This window comes from Haliotis cracherodii, unplaced genomic scaffold, assembly GCF_022045235.1.
Source record: "Haliotis cracherodii isolate W230 unplaced genomic scaffold, xgHalCrac1.p SCAF_12, whole genome shotgun sequence".
Lineage (NCBI taxonomy): Eukaryota > Metazoa > Mollusca > Gastropoda > Lepetellida > Haliotidae > Haliotis > Haliotis cracherodii.
In genome coordinates this window covers 22,367,110-22,390,009 of record NW_027266267.1, presented here as the reverse complement: position 1 = coordinate 22,390,009, position 22,900 = coordinate 22,367,110, and the positions used below count along the sequence as shown (strand labels likewise).

Here is a 22,900-nt window from a genome sequence, read left to right as displayed (position 1 = left end):
TTCTTGGATTACGTCTGGCAGCCATTTTGTTTCCAAGAAGTTGTGTGATAAATACGGCCCCTGATAACTAAAATTGTTAGTGGCTGTACCATCGAAGAGAGTTAAAGTAGTGTCAAATGATTGTCCCCCGGAGAGGGTTTGAAACACCATGTCATTCAAAGTAGTTGTATTATGTATGGTAATAAAATGCCATAATGCTAAATGTTGATGGCAATACTAATTACGACATTAATGTTGTCCGAATAATGTGACCGTTAATGCGTGATGGTGACGTCCTAATTTCATGTGCATCATGCCTCCCTTGCACTCAGCAAAAGACGTTCATGCAGCAAATACTGCTCCAAACACCATTGTAATCGGAGTCTCTGATGACGTTGTACCAGTAGGGGTCGTTTGACGACTCCTCGGACCCTCATTCAAGCAGCTCTTAAACGATTCCGCAATGTTTGGCAAGACATTGGGTAACCAATTACGCTTCAGGTAGGTGCTCGTCGCAAATGGATTTCTTCGCACTAATCGGAGTAGTATCCTGTTTTCACGTCCTGACGTCACAGGAGGGCGTCCTGTACATGGCAGGTCATTTACTGAATTGGTTTGGGCGTGTTTTCATACAAGTCGGCTGATTATTGAGTAATGGTAACCCAGTAGACGTCCAATGGCCTTGAAAGACAGACATGCGGCATGCATACTGTAGTGATTGGTGCTTCCACACTCGTACATTGGGTTACATCGGATTGGCCACTCGTATGTTTCCGGGTGTGATCGAGGCACGTGACTAACTTACCCGTCAAATCTGACAGGTGACAATTGACAGATTGAGACGAGACAGCAAAGACAACGGACGAAACCAACCGAAACTAACGCGATCTCGATCTCCCCATCATCACGCCTATTTGTGATATTTGTGACAAAAGTAAATATGTCACACGACAATGGGAAATACTCGTAATGTTAAATGCACAGTAATATCAAAGGGTGTTGATGTATCCACTATCCATGTGTTTTGATCATGTCAACCGCTGGAAGCTGCATGCTTTTCACCCTGCGTATTACGTGTAAATTTCATGGTGTTGATTGCAGTGTTGCATGTATCTAGCTGTCAATCACTCTTACTTGGTGCATTGTAATATAAATTCTGTCAGCATATTTATATATGTATAGTGTTACCATCATTTATTCATTTATACTATTATATATATATATATATATATATATATATATATATATATATATATATATATATATATATATATATATTATGTATTCACAGTAATGCACATTAAATAGTGGGTAAGTATTCTGCAGGTCTTTTCATTAATGCAGGGGTTTGCAGGTATGAATTCACGGTGCATTATTGTTTATACAAGGTTTTAGGTTAACACTTCTGCACTCAGTCATTCGCATAACTGACAGCGGTCAACTGTCACCTAAGCCTGGGGTTATATTTATGTATATTAGGTTTTTCAATCATTTACACAAGGTGTTAGGTTGACACTTCTGCGCTCTCTCACTCTTGATAAGACTGACTGACTAGACCTGATGTGTTTATTGCATTTGTTTATTTTTTTATATCCATTTGGTAAGTGTTGTAGCTTTTGCAGTTTTTTAGAATATATGATTATGTTATATTAGCATAGGTAAAGTCTTTTAGAATATTTATTTATTTGTCATTTTTATGGTCATGTTTATGCCATGTATAAAATATGATTGTGTTATATTAGCATAGGTCAAACGTTATATGGTGCAAGTATTTCACCCTAGTATGGCCAGGTTTCATTTCAGTTTGAGACACCCGCTGACTGTACAGATTATTTTGGGGTATGCCATCTGCTTTGTTCACTGCTGGTACAATTCTGTTGACTTGCCTGCAGTGTTTTGTGTTCATCTGTAAGTCTGGTAGTGTTAGGTAAGGGTAGCTAATGCTTAGCAGCTGAGTAGTCGGTCCTCTGGGGGATGATATCGTTCACTTGGTTCTGGTTTGTGAAGCCTGTAAGTCAGGTTGTTGACAAATCGTCCACTTTTATGCTCTGTCCTTCATGCGAATTGCATCAATCCCCTGGTCCGTAGTCAGTATATTCGGCAACGTGGAGCATTCTTCACGATCAACTGGCGCCCTTTCGTTCTTCGATGGGCTTCGCAGTCGCCTGCCACTACCTCACCCTATTAACAACATGTAGCACAATGTTGTTTGGGTTGGTATCAGTTCTCTAATGGTGGGGAGTATGGTTGATGGTATATCTTGGGTTTTCTCTGCCGCCATGGTCTCTCTAGCCCAGGTGTAATCCGCCATGCAGGTTGCAACTTCCATTTATCTATCCTTTGACATGTACATGATTTGTCATATCCATATTATTATTGGCATATATTATTGGCATCTCCCTTACTTAGGTTAGTTTAATGTTATACAGCTACCATGAAGGTAACGACAGGTCAGCTTTGTCTTACCTTAGGTTGTAGTACAAGAGCAAGAATACTTGAAGCAAGACCACTTAAAGACTATCATATGATATAATAATATGTATTATGGGTTTATATCCGGCGCTCCATGAAGCATCTGAAAAGATGGATACTGTTGATTGATTTTGATTGTATCAAAAAAGCGACATTAAACATTGAATAGAGAAGGAGAGGGAGTTGAGACTTGGATTGTATAAAAAGTATCGCAGAACAGTGAATGCTCTCGACGGAGTTGACACTGTGCTTGTAAAAGCTAAAATGGGTCTCGGTGTAGCCAGTGTTGGTTTATTATCAACTATAATCACGGTGCCTATCGTACTTGGCATGGAAATAGCTGCCAGAGTCTCAGGACTGGCAGGAATAGCAATAAAATTTATTTCTCGGAAGTTGCAAAAGAAGGGATTAAAACATGATAATATTCGGATACTCGCCGAAGCAAAGTTGAACAGCATTGAGGATCATATTTCAACAGCAATGGCTGATTGTAAGATATCCGAGGAGGAGTTTCATTTAGATTTGTCAGAACTCACCAAATACAACGTAATGAAGCATGAGATTCGTTCCAATTCTCGTAAGACCATTGGTATTAGTGAAGACGAGAAAAAAATGTTCATAGAACAGGGAGACAACAAGCGCATCAATTGTTCCGTGCAAAAACCAACGAATTTGTTGGAGATTAAAAATAGATTGCTTCCTATCGTTGGATCACATTTAAACGAATGCTTACATAAGTATACAATAATGGAGAATTACAAACCATCAAAGGAAGAACTCGAAAAAGCTATCGCAGCATTTATGCTCAGGGACAAAATTATCAAATGGAGAGAATTACCACAAGGTATACATTATATTAGTGATATCAAACCAACCAAATACGGTCATCAATTGTTTCTTTCCAACTACCAAGAAGAGTATATAGTCTGGTCTCCTAGTAAAATGAACGAAGAGCGAATAATGTTGAATATCACTTTGTTAAAAATAATGGTATACATATAAATAGTGTAAAATAATGGAGAATATTTTCATTACAATTTAGTTTAATGTCATGACGATCGTTGAATCGCATCAGCGTTTACACGTAACAAATTCCATCTGTATTAGCAGTATAGGTATATAAATCTGGATCCAGTGGAAGTCGTCCAGAATCACCATTACCTCTACTACTGCCCATGTCCACTCTATTTGCAAGAACATCAAGAAACATTCTAGCAAACTTATTCTGCACAATTTCAGTTTCTCTAAACTTATGTAAGACCCATATACTGGCCCAATAAAGCAAAACTGGTTCAACTGGTATTTCAGAAATCCCTTTACTCAACGGAAGGAGTTAGTTATGCCTTGGCTATCAACTCCTTTGAGTGTAAACAAATATTCGTTTTGCTGTTATAAGTAGTGCATACATCCCCTTGCCTGTAGTGCATACATCCTCTTGCCTGTACTCATCCATCCGCTTGACTGTAGTGCATACAAACGCCTGCCTGGGGTACATACATCCGCCGGTCTGTAGTACATCCAGCCGTGTAGACTGAGGTACCTACACCCGTCTGCCTCTAGTGCATACAGCCAGCCGTGATGCCTGTAGTACATACAGCTGTGTTGCCTGTATTACATACAGACGTGTTGCCTGTAGTACATACAGACGTGTTGCCTGTAGTACATACAGCTGTGTTGCCTGTAGTACATACAGACGTGTTGCCTGTAGTACATACAGCCGTGTTGCCTGTAGTACATACAGAAATATTGTCTGTAGTACATACAGCCATGTTGTCTTTAGCATGTTTAGTACATACAGCCGTGTTGCCAGTAGTACATACCGACGTGTTGCCTGTAGTAAATACATTCGTGTTGCCTGTAGTAAATACACCCTCGTTGCCTGTAGTAAATACACCCTCGTTGCCTGTAGTACATACACCCTCGTTGCCTGTAGGACATACACCCTCGTTGTCTGTAGTACATACAGCCATTCTGCATTTAGTACATACAGCCGTAATGCGAAACACGAAACCCTGGCCTCGAACAGAAAGATCTCCTGAAAATATTTTACAGAGTTAGCAGTGGTCCTATCTTGTATCAACAAATCCGAATAGTATACATTCGCTAATGAGCGAAATGTGATTCGACAGCTAACTGTAGACCTCCCCAATTTCGAATCGACTCAAAATGGAACTGTGTTGGGAATGGGGCAATAAGTCAGTACACGCGAGTACAGAAATACTGTATTGGATAAGCGATTCTGATTTGTTAATCGGAGGTTTCAAATGATAAAAACAAGCCCCGATAAAAATTGTCAATCTGCTGGTGTGTGCTTGACGTCACGCAGATCCACTGCCTTTGAGACATCGAGCTAAGCTTTGGGCCCAAGGTGGAGATAGATCACTACCTTAATACAACAGTTTATAGACAGACAGAAAAATACTATTCCCTTCCATGTAGATATGTAGACAAAACCCAGCTTCATGTTAATCTGTGTTGAAAAGCTGGAAACCTACTCATGTAGGTTGCTAAATTCAAAGACATATCCCATCTAAACCTCAAACCTCATAACCATATGATCATCTTGGCTTCTCACCGTCGAGCAGGCATCTGCCAATGAGCAAGAAAACTTATACTTGGGAACATTTACACAAATATATTTTTCTCCATCTAACAGATTAATGGACATCCATCCTCCAAACCAGATGTGATACAAAAATAAGACTTGATATTATGTGATACCTACCATTTGAAATATTGATGTACATTAATTCATTCTTTGAGGTGTATATAGACAATCAATTATGATGATGACGATAGGACTTAAAGATAAACTCCGGCGATATTAGATTTGCCATGAAATTTGACCAGCTCCAGATTGTGTAATCGGCCTTCCTTGTATTGTTAATGTCATGAGAGCATCACACACAGTTTCACACGAGACTTCAGACTGAATGTTGATAGTCTTGGAGGTTGGTCTATAGGCAAATATCCGACAATGACAATGTTCCTCCTGTCTCTTCTACTCCCTTGTACTTGTCTTCTTTGTGCACATGCAAAGAAACATGAAGTGATCAATAACATTGGCATCAAGATGTGTGATGTCAAATGTACCCAAAGCCAGTTCTGTAGGAGCTTCTTGTACCAACTTCGCTTCCTTACATGTCGCCTCTCAAAGTTGGATTTGCAAAATGGTAATACAGAAGATGGATACATCATTGTTCGAAAGGACAAATCAAAGGTAAGTTAAGAATAGCGGTACAAATGGATGTTAGAGTAAGAGCAAGTGCATCAATGCCCCACTAATTCTGTTTCCAACTTTTCTTATCACTGATCTACATTAATACATTTCGGGGACACAGGCGGACACGTTGGCTAAAGCACCCCACTCTGTGTAGAGTTGCGTCCCTGAGGCGTGTCAAACATCTATGATCCTGGGTTTGAATCCCGGTTCGCCTGATTCTAGGTTTGTAAGATACATGCCAATGTTCTTGGGTTTTTACAATGAGGGAACATCCTTAGACCGAAGATCTCTTCGGGATCTACTCCCATACCAAGTTGAGATGTCATGATGTAGCTGGAATACTGTTCAAAGCAGTTTTAAACTAACCTCATTAAAGCTTTTATGTTTAATGTTAAATAATTAAATTTTCGTTGTGTTCATGGAAATTCCTGCATTCTGATTAGCTGAATTGGTCACGTGTTATTGCATTCATTTCCCAATGAATGTAAAAAATTAAGCCACACCCACCGCGGCGCACTTCTGTTATTACTGCGGAATGTTGGGGAATCCCAATATTACAGTCGAGGGAATTCCCTTTCTGCTCACGTGTATCGTCATGCACAGGACACTTAGCGACTTTCATGCATATTCATTGTCCAAACTTCCCTTTTAAACCGAAGGCCGAGAATGAATGAAAAAGCAAACGTGCAGGCTCGCTCGCCTGTTTTTTTACCGCTCGCGCTCGCCTCGGTTCAACTTTCATGTCATCGGGTTTCATTTCTAACTAGCATTTCTCCAACTGTGTTTTACCGTAATGAGGGAAATAATGTTTGAATCACGCAGTAAATGACCATGTTATTTGAAACAGCCGCCTTCTTTCGGACATATTTCTTCCGGTTCGTTACAGTCTGACTTGCAGTTCTTTTCGCCTCTTGCCTTAATTGACAGGTCCAATGAACATTGTTTTAATCCCACTCTCGGTTGATTGCCTACTGATTGTGTAGGCGTGTTAATTTATGTGCATAAATTAAACGATCACCTGATTCATGTCATGCCACTGTATGTATTCCTACACCTGGAATGTTTATCAATGTCGTCATTTTTGTCTGTTTTGATATATGCAACTGTTTTCGGTTAAACTATTGTAGATAAAACATGTTTTACGTTGTCGAATTTAATTATAGGCATTGACTGTATATGTTTTTCGGTTCATTGAGGTATGAATCGAAAAATCGATGTGCAAACTTTTGTAAGAATCCGCTACGCGAAATGAACCGAAAAAAATACACAGTCAATCCTTAAATATATATTCGTATAAATAAACAATCCGGCATACCATAAAGATCATCTCTGCCTTTTGCTCAGTTTCTAGCAAAGGCTTGTTCACTTCAGATATGTCGTCCAAATGACAAGTGCTTGGTGAATCATCAAGGAAGGACCGTCTGTGTTAAAGGTAATGCTTCAATGTTACGTGGCTATTTATCCATACCGTCCTTGTGACAGCATTTGTGTTTATGGAGGGGAGTTTATGACTGTCAATCCATAAAATTCTGACCAACCTGATGGCCTGATGACGTCTAGCCTACAATGAATGAGTCATGGTCGTAATTGTAGTCGCCCTGACATCCTTAATAAGGAAACGACACCATGGCTTTAAACACAGAATACCATTATCTGGTATGTCTCAAACTTAACTGATCCCATCTGACATGTTATGTTATCTAACTCACATGAAATCAAACAGGACTTTCTAAATTAGTTCATTAAATCAGGTAGGTCAATCGACGAATATTTATAAAGGTTAGAAGTGTTCATTTTAATTCATGCTTGAATCAATTTCATAATTTATGGTATGCATTTCTTTAAATGATGACAAAATGTACTGCTAGTGACAATGTAAAGTAAATAATATATGCACGGGTACAAGTCGTATAGAAGTATTAAATCCATTAGTAGTAATCGATGTCAACCCTGTTTTCATGTATCTGTTTCCTTATTTGACGATGTTTTCGCAATTTGGCATTATGTTTTATTCTTGTATAATATACAGGAAACACAATTCCAAACATCCTGGGCATGAGGTGCAAGGTAAACACGGACTGTCCAGTCAAGAACTTTGTGTGTTTTGCGCGACAATGCAAGTGCAATCCGGGTTTAAGTTTCAACCCTGACAACAACACCTGTGTGAGATGTAAGTCATTCCTGAACCTAGAGATCAAAACAGGATTGCTTTGACAATTTATGTAAACATTCTCTAATAGTTTTTGAATTTAAAAATGTATTTGCAGTGTTTGCTAACGATTCTTTTGATAACTACTTATGCTTGAATGTGATTAAGTGATTGTTGTAACATGTGCAGCCAGCAATCTTTCGGCAGTCCGTAAATAAACAGTCAATCATCCAAGTCACAAAGCCTAACAGCTTTATAAACGTTTGTCGACTTGCACGACAAGCAGGAGATAGCGGGGAGCCAGCTCCATTTCCTCAAATCAAGTGGTACAGGTTGTTTGTCCCTGAATGTCCTGCGACTTGATGGTAGACGGGGTTGCTCCTCTGTTTCAAATACGCAATTCTGTCTCTGTGATCGAGGCTAGACAATGTCGTTGTGTACTATACATGGAAACGTATTTCTGTCTCTGTGCTCGTGTCCAGACGATGTATTTGTGTACTATTCATAGAAACATATTTCCGTCTCTGTGCTCGAGTGTAGACAATGTCGTTGTGTACTATACTTGGAAATGTATTTCTGTCTTAAGGGTGTGAAGCGTATGGAGATGAATCGACGATTTACGGAGGACTTGCAATCACAGACAATAACGATCGGCAATTAGCTGTTAACTCTTTGAAAGAGTGTTCTGAATACTGTGTTCAAGAGACTGAATTCACCTGCATCAGCTTCGACTACTTGGTGATTCCTGCAACATGTTGGCTCTCTCGGTACGGCTATCAAGATGTCCCACCAGAACAGCGTGACAAGAATAAGGTTTTTTGGAGCCATGGTACGAGACACTGCGCCTAGCAGACTTGGGAAAGGTTTTGTGTGTATGTTTGTTTGTTGTTTCACCAAATATTCCTGCAATATAAACAAACGGGTCTGGACCAGTCAATACAGTAAATAACATCATGTGCATCGATCCTTACAATTGTAATACGACGCCATGGAATCAAGCATGTCACCTAGCCTGACAACCCGATCCATTTAGTCGCCTCTCGAACAACATGGGTTCCTCGGGACCTATATATCCAAAATGTCTTGACCGATAATCATGTTATCAATCACTGAATTGTCTGGTCTAGATTATTTATAGACCGCCGTCATATAGCTGGAAAAGCGCTGAGTACGGCGTTATATTACAAACAAACTCAACATAATACTCTTACCTGGAATCACCACGGGTATTGAGGAACTGAGTGTTTAGTGAAGATTAGCAGTAGCCTAAACGGGAGATGTTAAGTATGTGTTATTGACATAACAAATCTGAAAACAAGTCATGCCACAATTTTCCTAAACCAGCCAAGTGCGTGGGGGATAATGTCAATGCTGATGTTCTTGATAGTTCTGTAATGCTGAAATAATAAGTGTCACCCAAACAAAGTGTCACATAAAATAGGGTCTGACACACTTTTTCAAGGAGAGGTTTTCTGAACGGCCATTGTATCAAGTTTATATCCATTGTGTTGAAAAGGCCAGCAGCCCCGCGGAGTCCCTCTTTTGAATGAATTTGACTGCTCTAAAAAGTAACGAGTGCTGATGACCACTTCAGACGCCCACTCCGAAACGTCAAGATGCGATTTTGCTTCAAAATGTAAAAATGAAATAGATTATGAAATAGATAATGTAATGAATTTAATAAGACCGCTCAACGCCTTGTCCGTGGATGTCTGGTGGTAAAGCGTTCGCCCGAAGAGTTGAAAGCACGGAAGGTCTGGAGTTCGATCCCCTGCCACGTCATACCAAAAGACGTTGAAACATGGTACTTGTTGTTACTGTTATGAGGTAAAATTGCATTCCCAAAACCTTAGAACATTAAACAAAGTCAACCTATAAATTGATAGTTATAGCTTTAAAAACGATGGGGACAGAAAGCCGAAGTATTGGCGCAAACAAGCAGAAAAATCAATAGGCCAATGACAGTGACAGGATATTTCGGGATAGCTTCGGTTATGATGTCACCAATCAATCTTAAATCGGTTGCTGATCACGACACAAACACGAGTTTATGGTCTGATATAGTTCTTAACCAATTAAAATTATCTATAAGGACATGTGACAAAGACAGACCAGGCCCGAACACTTTAAAACGATACCCTCAACATTAGGAGAGGAGAGCGCTGTTTGCAGCCGATCGAGTCGAACCCCGATCATTCTTAGTTCTACGCTCTAAGTGCCGAGCCTGGCCGGTCTGATCCTGTTGTGTATTGAAAGATAGGCTGGGAGTAAGTAAAACTAATGTGAGTATAAAACTGGTGTTGCGTTTCTTTATTATGCGAGTATAAATGCTGATGAAGACAATTCGGAGTAAGAGTAGATAGTCCAATCGTCTCAATGCAGAACACCCGTTGCACATAAGGATTCAGGTTATCCTTGTAGGGAACGCACTGTTCACTGTTCTCTGAATTCAAATTCAATTTTGATTTCGCTTATTGTTCCTATCCAGACTCTCCTCAATTATTGATTTAATTGTTTTGGCTTACCGATTAATCAATCAAGTACGAAAATGTCACTCAGGATATGAATTTACCGGATTAGCTTGATCTTTCGGAGGCAAAATATGAGTATATTGATTTTTCTACTTGGGATTTTCAAACTTGTTATGGAGTACACGGAAATCCCTGTCCAATTTTTTTATAGTCCAAAACCAAAAACATCACCCACATGCGCACTTGCTCTTTTTACTCAATACGCACAAGAAATTAAATCTTTGTGTGATACTAAATTCCGATTAAATGGTCTGCGTTCGATGGCTCTCGGAATCGAACCAGGCACAATTCTTTTCACTGGCATACAAATTATAATAATAAGGTGCAAGGGTCGCATTGATAACCGTTCACCTTGTTGGATATGTATATTTAAAATTCCTTGTCAATGTGTGTAGAAACCAGATGAATTTGACAAAGACATGAGAATTCATTATTGTGAGAAAAAGACAACTGCTTCAAATTTATACCCACCTAATCTCTCACTTCTATTGTAATTTTTTAATTAATCCATCTTAAAACAATTTGAAAGCTTACAGCCCCTTCTTGAAGATACCGCTTTTAAGATCCCACCTTAATATAGGCCCATATACAGCCTCAGGCGTATCCATGTTAACGAACCGGATCTCGTTCTTTTCGAGCAATCTGTGGCTGTCTTTTGATGACATTTTCAATGTAAAAGAATTTGAACTGTCTGAACCTGGATTATTTGTCTCACAAACCACCAAAATCATTTTTATACTATCCATTCTCATACACAGTGTGTGAATATATCTGAAGTACAGAATGAAAATAGAGATCACCACACGTCTCAAACCACGTCAGTCAAGTGTCCAAAATTCATAATTCAGTCATGTACACATGACTGGAAATCAGTCATATAAATTCAATATTCACACCATGTTCTGGTTCTTACTGGTTCCAACATGTTGAGAATGGCAATATCTCCTCATGAATTACCACTTTTTCACTCGTGAACAAGCGACGCCTACATCAGATGATCAAACTTGAGAAGTCTCAGTGGGCCTCACGACGCCTACATCAGATGATCAAACGTGAAACAGTCTCAGCGAGCCCCACGACGCCTACATCCGATGATCAAACGTGAGACAGTCTCAGTGAGCCTCACGACGCCTACATCCAATGATCAAACGTGCGACAGTCTCAGCGAGCCTCACGACGCCTACATCCGATGATCAAACGTGAGACAGTCTCAGTGAGCCTCACGACGCCTACAACAGATGATCAAACGTGAAACAGTCTCAGTGAGCCTCACGACGTCTACATCAGTTGATAAAACGTGAGACAGTGTCCGCGAGCCTCGTGCCAGCAGATGACATCACCAGGTAACTTGTATAAACCCATGATGTCTACGACTGACGTGTACATGTGAGTGAGTGAGTGAGTTATAACACATCGGCATATTTCAGCCACGTCGTGACTATAAAAGGTTATACATTAATACTAAATGTTCTTAGCACATATAAAAACATGTCAACGAAGGACAGTAAATACTATATCATAGATATAATTATATTTAAAACTAGCATGTAACCATACAAAGATATCACTATACATAACGACCCGTGAAGATCCTGAGTAGAAAAGGTCTTCAGCACCCATGCATGGGATAAAAGACGACTATGCTTGTCGTAAAAGGTGACTATGCTTGCCATAAAAGACGACTAACGGGATCGGAAGGTCAGGCTCGCTGACTTGGTTGATGTCATCAATCCAAAAATACATCCATCGATGCTCATGATATTAATCACTGGATTGTCTGGTCCAGACTCGATTATTTACAGTCCGCCGTCACACAGCTGGACTATTGCTGATCGTGGCGTTAAACAACAAACAAACAAACAGTATACATAACAATGCATGAAAAAAAACGTACTAAAGATCGCCAGCAACCAACGCTTGGCCACAATACCAAGTACCATAGGGACTTCAGTACCCCGAGCAGTACCCCATGTTATTAGATGCCACCGATTGTACTTTTAGCCATTTCCTTAAACTAACAGAAATATAACGATTACAAGTGTGGTTGGCCCAAAGTTACATAGCGTTATGTGGTACTGTCGTACCCTCATCGGGGGACAATAGTGTCCAAGGGCGTACTTTTCGGCCCTCGGATGGTAGCTCAGGGTGATGACGGAAGAGTTTTGTCTTCCGTCATCACCCTGAGCTACCATCCGAGGGCCGAAACGTACGCCCTTGGACAGATGGTGGAGAATCCGGGTAATGACGGAAGACAAAACTCAGGGGTGAAGTTTAGACGACAGCAGCAATATTTATTGATGCAGGTTGAAATGAGTCGAAAAGGTACATGTTGATAATAACGTGACAGAACGCACACCGGGACCGAGTGGCCAATGTTCCCGGATGGGAGAACCGTTCTGTCACTTCTCTAGGCTGTCTCCCTGACTGACCATGTCAGTCGGGTTTTGTAGAGCGAGGTATTACATAACGCGTGGCGAGGTCATTGTCCAACGTGTATGTATATACGTAAGATCCGGCGACGTAAGAAGGTGTTAATTAAAATTTATAGATAGGCTGGAGATTAAGGGTCCTGCCCGGAGGGGCTTATGATAAGAGGAGATACGCCGAATGTTTGCTGAATATATAGAACAGACAAAGGGCATAGAATTTTGGTGCACTTGGAAACATATTGAACCAGTTAGGTATTTAGATAAATGAAATGTATAATAAAAGTATTGAAATGGTTTGCACTATTTAAGTAAAAGTATTGAAATGGTTTGCACTATAACAATAGTTTTACAATACTTTAACCCCCTTCGAGGATAGAGCCACTAACAATTTGAGTTGCTAATTTAATCTAGTAATTCTAAACCATCGTTTATGATTTACACATGTGTTTCAAAATTTATCAGTCGCTACAATTTCTAAAAGAAAAGAAGGATTATGTGAGAGCCGATATTGTTAAGAAGATCCTATAAGGATGAAACATAGTATCCCTTGTGATGGCAAAATCAATACAGTTAAGTAGTACATGAATCTTTCATCACAAGCGATACAGAATGGAGGATCTTTCTTTCAATAAAGATTCATGTGCATACTTGATGTGGCCAATGCGACGCATCGTCGCATCTAGACCTTTTCAAATCTTAATGACTAGCCAAGTGAAGTAGATGCAACCGATAGTTAGTTTTGTTGCATGTAATTCATGTATAGACCTACCAACTAGGGTGTCTCACTTCTTTTACATTAGGGGGCACGGGTGGCCCAGTCGTTTAAGGCGCCGGGATTCGCTGTGCAGAGTTTGCGTCCCTTGGGCACGTCAGAAACTTATGATTGTGGGTTCGAATCCCGGTTCGCCCCGATTATGTTTCTAGGTTTGTCAGCACCATACTCGTGCTCGTGGGTTTCACTGAAGTGGTAAACGTCTCAGACCTGCACCACTTCGGGCTTTCCTCCCACATTAAGCTGAAACGCCACGATATAACTGGAATATTGTTAAAAGCGGCGTTAAACACAACTCACTCACTCACTCTTGCATTAGGTCTCGGATGCAACAGCTGATCATACCTATATAATCACTGAAGTGGTGTCACAGTTTGTTTTAAATGCTGCTTTAATTGTAGCATCATTAATTTTATTTTCTTGGGAACACAATCGCCTGGGTTTCGGTTGAAATCACTTTGGTAAAAATTTGCTTTGGATAGAAAATGGTGTTACGATCAATCTCCGACAAGGGTAGCCATTGCCTCCAAACAGATGACAACTTACTGGTAGCCGGTTCCCCTCTAACATCCGACATAACCTACTTGTGTCCAAAATGCGGGAGTCGTTGACCCAGGCTAACGTGCAACAATGTCGATGATGCGATTGTCGCTGTCAAACACTATTTGTGCATTTACACTTTGGTAATTATGCCTGTTGACAAATTCTTTCTCATTAACTGATGGGGCCTGAATCTGAATGTGGGTGCCGTCAATTACCCCAACAATACCGGGGAAGTTGGCAGTGTGATAGATACGATGTTGACAGCGTCTTATTTCTTAGGGTTGCACAGGAAAGGTGACAAATCTACGAAGGATGCGGTGACTTGTGAGGGAGTCCAGCATTTGGAAGATAACCCTAGAGATAGTGGGTTGGCTCAGACCATGGTCATCTCCATAACACATTTGAAATTTGCCAGTAGCAAGATAACAAGCACCTTGGTAACGCATAACACGGCACAACTTCGCTGTGTTAGGAGACTCAAGTTCCTGTGACACCAATATTTTAGTGTTTTTTTCAAACAAGTTTGGTTTTCAATATTGTAATACATGTATGGAATCAAGTCACAAAAACGCAACTGCTTCCGAAAAACATGCATCGTAACCAGAGGTGGACACACACGCTATGGATTTATAGTGGACATTTTGGAATGTTTCATGCTTTTTTATGAAATCCCGCATTTTCTGAAGTCTGTATGGCAAATTAAACCATTTGAACACATACAGGAGTCTTTTATCTGCTGCAAACAGAAATTGTTTCAGATTTTGTAAAAAACATAACTTTGCATTAAATCTTATTCAATGTCACAGGAACTTTTGTTGTTCATTATATATCACAAATATAAACAATACTGTCCCTGTCAAAGCTGAATCAGTTCATTATCATCTCATGAATGTAGTACATCTCTTCTCTCATTAAATATTCTTGGATTACGTCTGGCAGCCATTTTGTTTCCATAACAAATAAAAAATATATGATTTAAGTCTTGCAAGGTTAGTCTTAATAGTTAAGTCAAGAAAGGACAAAACTTTAGTCTAAGTCTTTTGATAAATATGAAAAGTTTTTTCCACTAAACTTAAGTCAATGAAACAGGAAAACTAACTTTTTTAACTGAATTAAGTTTTATTTATGACTTACGTTGTTTGATAAATACGGCCCCTGATAACTAAAATTGTTAGTGGCTGTACCATTGAAGAGAGTTAAAGTAGTGTCAAATGATTGTCCCCCGGAGAGGGTTTGAAAACCATGTCATTCAAAGTAGTTGTATTATGTATGATAATACACTGCCATAATGCTTAATGTTGATGGCAATACTAATTACGACATTAATGTTGTTTTGTCCGAATAATGTGACCGTTAATGCGTGATGGTCAAGTCCCTTTTTCCCGTGTTTTGCATGTGCATCATGCCTCCCTAGAACTCAGCACCAGACGTTCACGCAGCAAATACTGGAACTGAAAATAGTGTAAACTGATTTGTGTAGTCAAGTCTGAAAATGGCAAGGATATTATGTGAAGCACTAAGATGGAGAATCATTGGTATGCAGGCCGCAGGGATGTCTTTCAAGGCGATTGGACGTCAACTGGGTGACCATTACTCAGTAACACAGCAGAACAAATGTAGGTTTCCGTTCTCCAGAAACCTTCCGGAAATTTTCCGGAAAATTTCCGGATACCTTCCCACTTTGGATCCAGTCCCTAAACCTTCCTGAATCCTTCCAGAATCTTTCCAGATACCGTCAGCAACCTTACATTTTCTTGGTAATTTTCAGATATTTGATACTTATTTGAACAAAATGCACCCCCCAATTTTTGACAACATTTTGGAAGGTTTCCGTGCCGGATCCAAAGTGGGAAAGTATCTGGAAGGTTTCCGGGAAACGGCAACCTACATTTTTTTTGTGTGTAATCAGCCGACGTGTGCGAAAACACGCCCAAACCAATTCGGTAAAGGACCTGCCACGTCCTATGACGTGAGGAGGTGAAAACAGGATATTACTGCGATTGTGCGAAGAAATCCATTTGCAATGAGCACCTACCTTAGGCGTAATTGTTTACCCCATAGACGTCTGTCTTGCCAAACATTGCGGAATCGTTTTAGAGCTGCTTGAATGAGGTCCCGAAGAGTCGTCAAACGCCCCCTACTGGTACAACGTCATCGGAAACTGCGATTACAATGGTGGTTGGAACACCAAGGGTGGAACCGCAGAACATGGAGACGTATCCATTGGTCAGGGATAGGAATTGTTTTGAGGGTAGTATTATTGTATATTTCTCGGGATTGTTGTACGTTAAACGTAGGGAGGATTTAGAATCCTACAATTATGAAAAGATGTTTTTCGAGGCTTTCTTGCCTCAGAAGAGAATATTACTATGTGTGTGGTACAGACCACCTGACACCCCTGTGTTGTATTGGGATCAACTAGAACACTCACTTGAAACTGCTGTAGATTATACGCCTTACGTTGATTTTAACGAAGATTTACTCTACAGCAACCTTCACCATCTGCACGATATTTTGTTAAGGATGAATTTACGAAGTGTAATGTAAGAGCCGACCCGCGTCTCTCAGCATTCGGAAACTCTTCTTGACCCTATTGTTATCGGTGACGAGTCGAGTGTTGTCGACTTCAGCATGTATATCAGTGACCACAAGGGGGTTGTTGTTTCGCTAACGAACTGCATTGACATGAAAAAATCCTACGTAAGAGAGGTTCTAATTTATAAAGATGGTGACTGTGCGAAGTTTAATGAATTGATTGAATCAACTGATTGGATATGCATGTTTAAACTATATACGCTTATGCCAAGACGTGCTGTTACAAGAAGGCCAAAAGATAAACCATGGTTTGATAGTGAACTACGTAGAGAAATAAGAATAAGGGATCGACTGAGGGAAAAAGCTAAACAAACATGCAATGAACGCGATTTATCTAAATATAGAAAACAAAGAAATAAAGTAAATAATTTGAAGAAAGCTGCCAAGGAAAGCTACACAAATCAAAGAAAACAGTTCTAATTATTGGAAACTTCTACATCACTTGATCAAAGAGTCTGGAGCTAGCACCGTCATCCCGCCTCTGGTCAATAACAACAACACTGTACCTGAAGCATTTTCTGATTTTGATAAAGCTGAAGCTCTCAACGATTATTTTACGTCAGTTTCCAATGTTGACGATGAAGGCGCCTCACTACCACCATTTGTTAAACTATGTGGTCATGGATTGGATTATACCGTTATTGAAAATCAAGAAATAAGAGATCTCATAAAGTCCCTACCGGTATATAAAGCAAGCGGTCCTTACAACCTGAATCACAGATTTCTAAAAAGCATATCACTAGCCATAGGCTTTCCTTTACGCTTGTTATTTAATTTGTCTCTTGAACAAAGCACATTCCCATCACAGTGGAAACTAGCTAATGTGATGCCTTTGTACAAAAAGGGAGATAAATCCCACCCTCCCAACTACAGGCCTATTTCACTGTTAACCTGTCTTTGGAAATTATTTGAAAGACTTATTTTTAAAAGAATGTATAATTACTTTCTGGAGAATAAGCTACTTTCCAAATATCAATCGGGATTCATGTTAAATAATTGTACTACATATCAACTGAATGAAATTTACCATCACATTTGTAATTCGCTTGATGATCATAAATATTTTTGTATGATATTCTGTGATGTTTCTTAGGGATTCGGCAGGGTATGACACAAAGGTATACTGCATAAACTTCAACAGTATGGTATAACTGGTAAATCATTAGCTTGGTGTCGTGGTTATCTGTCAGCTGTCAAAGAGTATTTGTTAATGGTAGTTTATCAAGTAAAAAATCCCTAAAGCAGGGGTCCCACAGAGCTCTGTACTGGGACCGTTCCTATTTCTAGTTTACATAAATGATATTAATGATCAGCTTCAAAATATTACTAGGTTATTCACCAACGATACATGCATAGGATCGTCATCTACTGATATGGGCGTAATTGAAGACAGACTAAATCAAAACCTTCTCTTTCTCCATCAGTGGGCAAGCACATGGCTTGTAAACTTTGATCAAACTAAGACAAAATACATGCTTTTTAGTCACAAACAGGTACGACTATTTGCTATGCTAACAGTGCCATTGAGCATGTAGAAACTCACAAACATCTGGGGGTCACGTTATCTCAAGATACGAAATGGACTGCACATGTTTTAATTATTGCTAGGTCAACTGCGAAAATGGTTTCAGTTATGCGTAAACTTAAATATATATTAAATAGATATAATCTGTCAAAAATCTATCTGACATTTATAAGATTCATTCTTGAATACTCATCGGAAGTATGGGACAACTGTTCTGCTTATAACAAAAAATAACTAGAATTAATACAACTTGACGCTGCCAGAATTGTGACAGTTTGACCAAATTTGCCTCGAGAGAAAATTTATATTTCGAAACCGGATGGCTACCAAAGAGAGACGAAAAATTAAAATAAACAACTTACGACAGTGCACAAAATAATAATAAATGGATGTCCCTTATATCTAAATGAATTGTTACCGCACAATAGATCAGCTGCTTCAAATTATAACCTACGTAGTATGACTGAACCTCTTGCCAGAACAATTACATTTCAGAAATCATTTATAACATACTCTTTAAACCAATGGAATTCACAAAATGCAAATATTAAAAATAGTAACTCTGTAGCTGAATTAAAAACAAAAATGTATCCAAATGTTATTAAATCCCCATATTATTTTAGTTATGGAAAGCGTCAAATTAATATTTTCGACACAAGACTTAGACATAGATGTAGTAATCTAAATGATGATTTATTTAGGGTTAATTTGTCAGACAGTATTTCATGCCCTTGCGGTTCCCCATACGAAAATGCTTTTCACTATTTTCTTGAATGTAAAAACTACTTTTTAATAAGACAATCTTTGTTTATCATCTAAAACTGGCTCCCACAGGAGATATCGCTTGGATTAGATCAAGCGATATCTACACTGTAGATATCGCTGCAATGAAATTACATCACAATGCTTTGCAGACCACTGTGGCGTCACTGGTTACCATGACGTCACAAGCAAATGACATCACCAATGTATCTGCTACTGAAGCTGTTAGCAGTACTTTTTACACTGAAGACACTGTTAATTACTATCTACAAATTTAAAAAGTTGTAAGAATGATGTTGGATGATAATTAAAATCTCACCCTCGTGTCTTTTGATATCAAATATATCAACACTCGTTGATAAAAGTGACAAAGATCCTCGGCAAGACTCGGAATTTTTCCACTTTTATCAACTCGTGTTGGTACATTTGATATCAAAAGACACGAGGATGAGATTTTCTGTTTATCAACATTAGAAATATAGTTACGCAGTCAATTTTTGGAAACAATTCTTAGTGGTAACAAAAATCTATCCAAAAAACAAACTAACTTAATATTTAAACCATCAATATATTGTAGAAACAAACAAATTTTAAAACAGATTTTAAATTGTATCTTATTATAACAAGATTTATATTTCACGAGCTACTTTCAGATTATCTTGATTTTACATGTGACTTGCACATATAATACATGGTTGTTTCAATACAAAAAAGTCTTAGTCATATTTTAATATTTTATTTTGTTTTATTGGTATTTTTTCTGTTAGTTTTGGTATTCATTTTAACTTTGATTTTGATGTAAAACAATAGCATTCCATGTAATTAGCACAGCTAAGTTATATTCTATATCTCCCGCCCTTCACATATATTTAAAATGTCTATTAGTTTGTTAACTACTGTGTTATTATATAAATATATTAATTATCCTTCCCAAATGTACCATTGTATACCAAAAACATAAATTCATCATATGTATATCTGTATATGCATATGTATGTTTGAGTGTATGTAGGTATATCTGTGTGTAATACTGTGTATATTACTTGTATATAATTCCTATGCACTGTACATTTATCCTGCATTATTATTATTCACATATCACAATGTAATGAAATGTATATAGGAGAAGGCCTCGTAAGTGTGTCACTTGTGCCTCATCCATTTTATTTTCTGAAAAAAAATATGTTTAAATCAAAATGGTCAGAAGAAAGCAGGTTTCAGCTGCATGTAAATGATGGCCGAAGGAGAGTTTGGAGACACCAAGGTACAGCATACGCCCCAAAGAACATTAAACCAACTTTTCCGTTTGGTGGTGGCTCCGTGATGATATGGGGATACGTATCCCACGATTGCAGACTATACAGAGCACTCTCAATGGTGAACTTTACATCCGGGAAGAAGTGGAACCTGTTGTCCCAATTTTGACAACTACCCTCTGGCATCAAGACCCCTGTTCATGGACGATAAGGGGCGGTCGGGTAGCCTAGTGGTTAAAGCGTTCGCCCGTCACGCCGATTGCTGGAACAGTGCTATAAGCGGCGTAAAACCAAACTCACTCACTCATGGACGATAACGCTAGACCCCACCGTTCAAGAGCTGTGACTGCATACTTGGCAAACAACGCCATTGCAACTCTACCTTGGCCTGCAATGAGTCCTGATCTGAACCCCATAGATCACATTTGGGCGTAGAGTGCAGGCAGTGGACCCTCCTCCACACAGTCTGGATCAATTGGCAGCAGTTTTGCATCATGGGCGCTATTTCCCCTTGAGATGATCCGACGTCTGACTGCAAGGATGAGGAGAAGGGTCGGGTCTGTCATCCGGGCACGCGGTGGCCCCACCCGTTATTAAACTTTTTGACACGCTAATGTCTTTAATGGACGTTAATACACACTTTTATTCATTATGTGCAATAATTTATTGTTCTTCCAGTCCGCCTCCGTGGTCTAGTGGTAGAGCGTCCGCCCGGAGAGCGGAAGGTCCGGGGTTCGATCCCCGGCCGCGTCATACCAAAAGACGTTAAAAGGTGGTACTTGTTGTTACCCTGTCTACCCTCGGCATTAAAGAGCTAAAACAAAGACTGGCCGGCTCGGAGTCAGTATACTGTGTCTGATTGGGGTATTCATGTCAAAACTGTAGCATGGTATCTCAGTGTGCTAGCACTATAAATCGGCATCGGTCCGGACTAGTACAAGCAGCCACACACACGTACATGCACGTCGCTATATAAGTGTAATAATCTTGGACGCGACGTTAAACCCCATTTCACCTCACCTCACCTCACCTTATTGTTCTTCCAGATTAGTAGTGCCATACTTATAGAGGGTGTTGTGCTAAAAACAGTATCGGTGTTTGGGCAACCATATCTCAATTCAAATTTCATTCTGGCTCAAAATTGTTTTATTTTGTTTGTTCTCAGATGATTGCTCTTTACAAACAAAATGCTTTCTCCAACTTCACTCTGTCCATTTTATCATGTTCGTATTTCTTATTTACTATACAGAACATTTCTTGGGGTGCTTAACTTTTTTGTGTGTATGGTTGAAAATGAATTCTTTAATTTCGGCTCAATTTGTCAATAACTCCCAACACCTGAAGGGACGATGTAAGTCTTGCTATCCATACAGGTAGCAAAGGTGCTATAAGTTGCCACACTGTAGGACTGGTGGATTTCCATGCGTGCCCTCATGTTTGGAAAAAGGTGTGGACTTGTTGGATTCTATGACCAAAGGCGATATCACCTATCGATAATGATATTGACATGTTCAACTGTGTCTTTTTTTGCCGAATGTTAGGAACTTATGCATATAAAATGAATTATTTCTATGTATTCCAAAGGATACTAACTAGTGAATATTCCGGGGTAGAATAGGTCTTCAGCAACCCATGCTTGTCGTAAAAGGTGACTATGCTTGTCGCAAAAGGCGACGAACAGTATCGGGTGGTCAGGCCCGCTGACTTGGTTGATGCATGTCATCGATCCAAATTGCGTGGATCGATGCTCATGATATAAATCACTTGATTGTCTGGTCCACACTCGATTATTTACTGACCGCCGTCATATTGCTGGAATATTGCTGAGTGCGGCGTTAAACAACAAAACAACAAACCACCCAACTAACAAGAAAACAATCAATTCAGAAACACTTATGACGCTTACAAATCTATATTTACTGATGGATCCATGATGGTGACGCGGTTGCTAGTGACACTATCATTGGATCCATAACAATATCTTCAAGATTACCAGATAACAGCTCCATTTTCACAGCAGAAGCAAATGCCATTTCAATATTTCTAATTTATATCAATATCCAGTCTAAACATATACAGTTCATTTTTTTCAGATTCTCTTTTGTGCCTTCAAGCTGTTAAAAATGTTGTGTAAATATCCTCTGTTAATTGAAATTCTACCTTGAATTTGGAATTTACTCGATTCTGATTGGTCAATCAGGGGCTATTAAATCACAATAAACAACCTCTGATTGAAACAGCTGGTTTGATGGCCGCATCACCGCGGAAGCTAATATTCGTAGAATCGTACTATTTTCAGTCATTGTCGGTAGGCATATTTAAATAATTATATCTACAATTACAGGTTACAAAATGCACAGATGCGGTTACTACAATATTCAAAGGATGTGTGGCAATACATTTCGTGCAGAAAAACACGACAGAAATCAACAAAGGGAATGTATTGTATGTATGTATCCAAGTTGGATTCATTAGAAACATAATGGCCGATGCTGCTGCAAAAGTAACAATCAACAAATCTGTGACACCACTTCTTATCCCATACACTGATTATAAACCTGTAATTATATGTTACATCAAAGATCTAATGTAAAAAAGTGGGACACCCAAGTGGGTATGAATAAATTACATGACATTAAATCAAAGATCGGATACACCTACTTG

The 22,900-nt window shown here is 39.2% G+C and overlaps 1 pseudogene; it reads right to left on the bottom strand.

The window, feature by feature from the left end:
* Positions 1-14,008: 14,008 nt before the first annotated feature.
* LOC139457183 (putative nuclease HARBI1) lies at positions 14,009-15,041 on the bottom strand (annotated as a pseudogene).
* Positions 15,042-22,900: the final 7,859 nt, after the last annotated feature.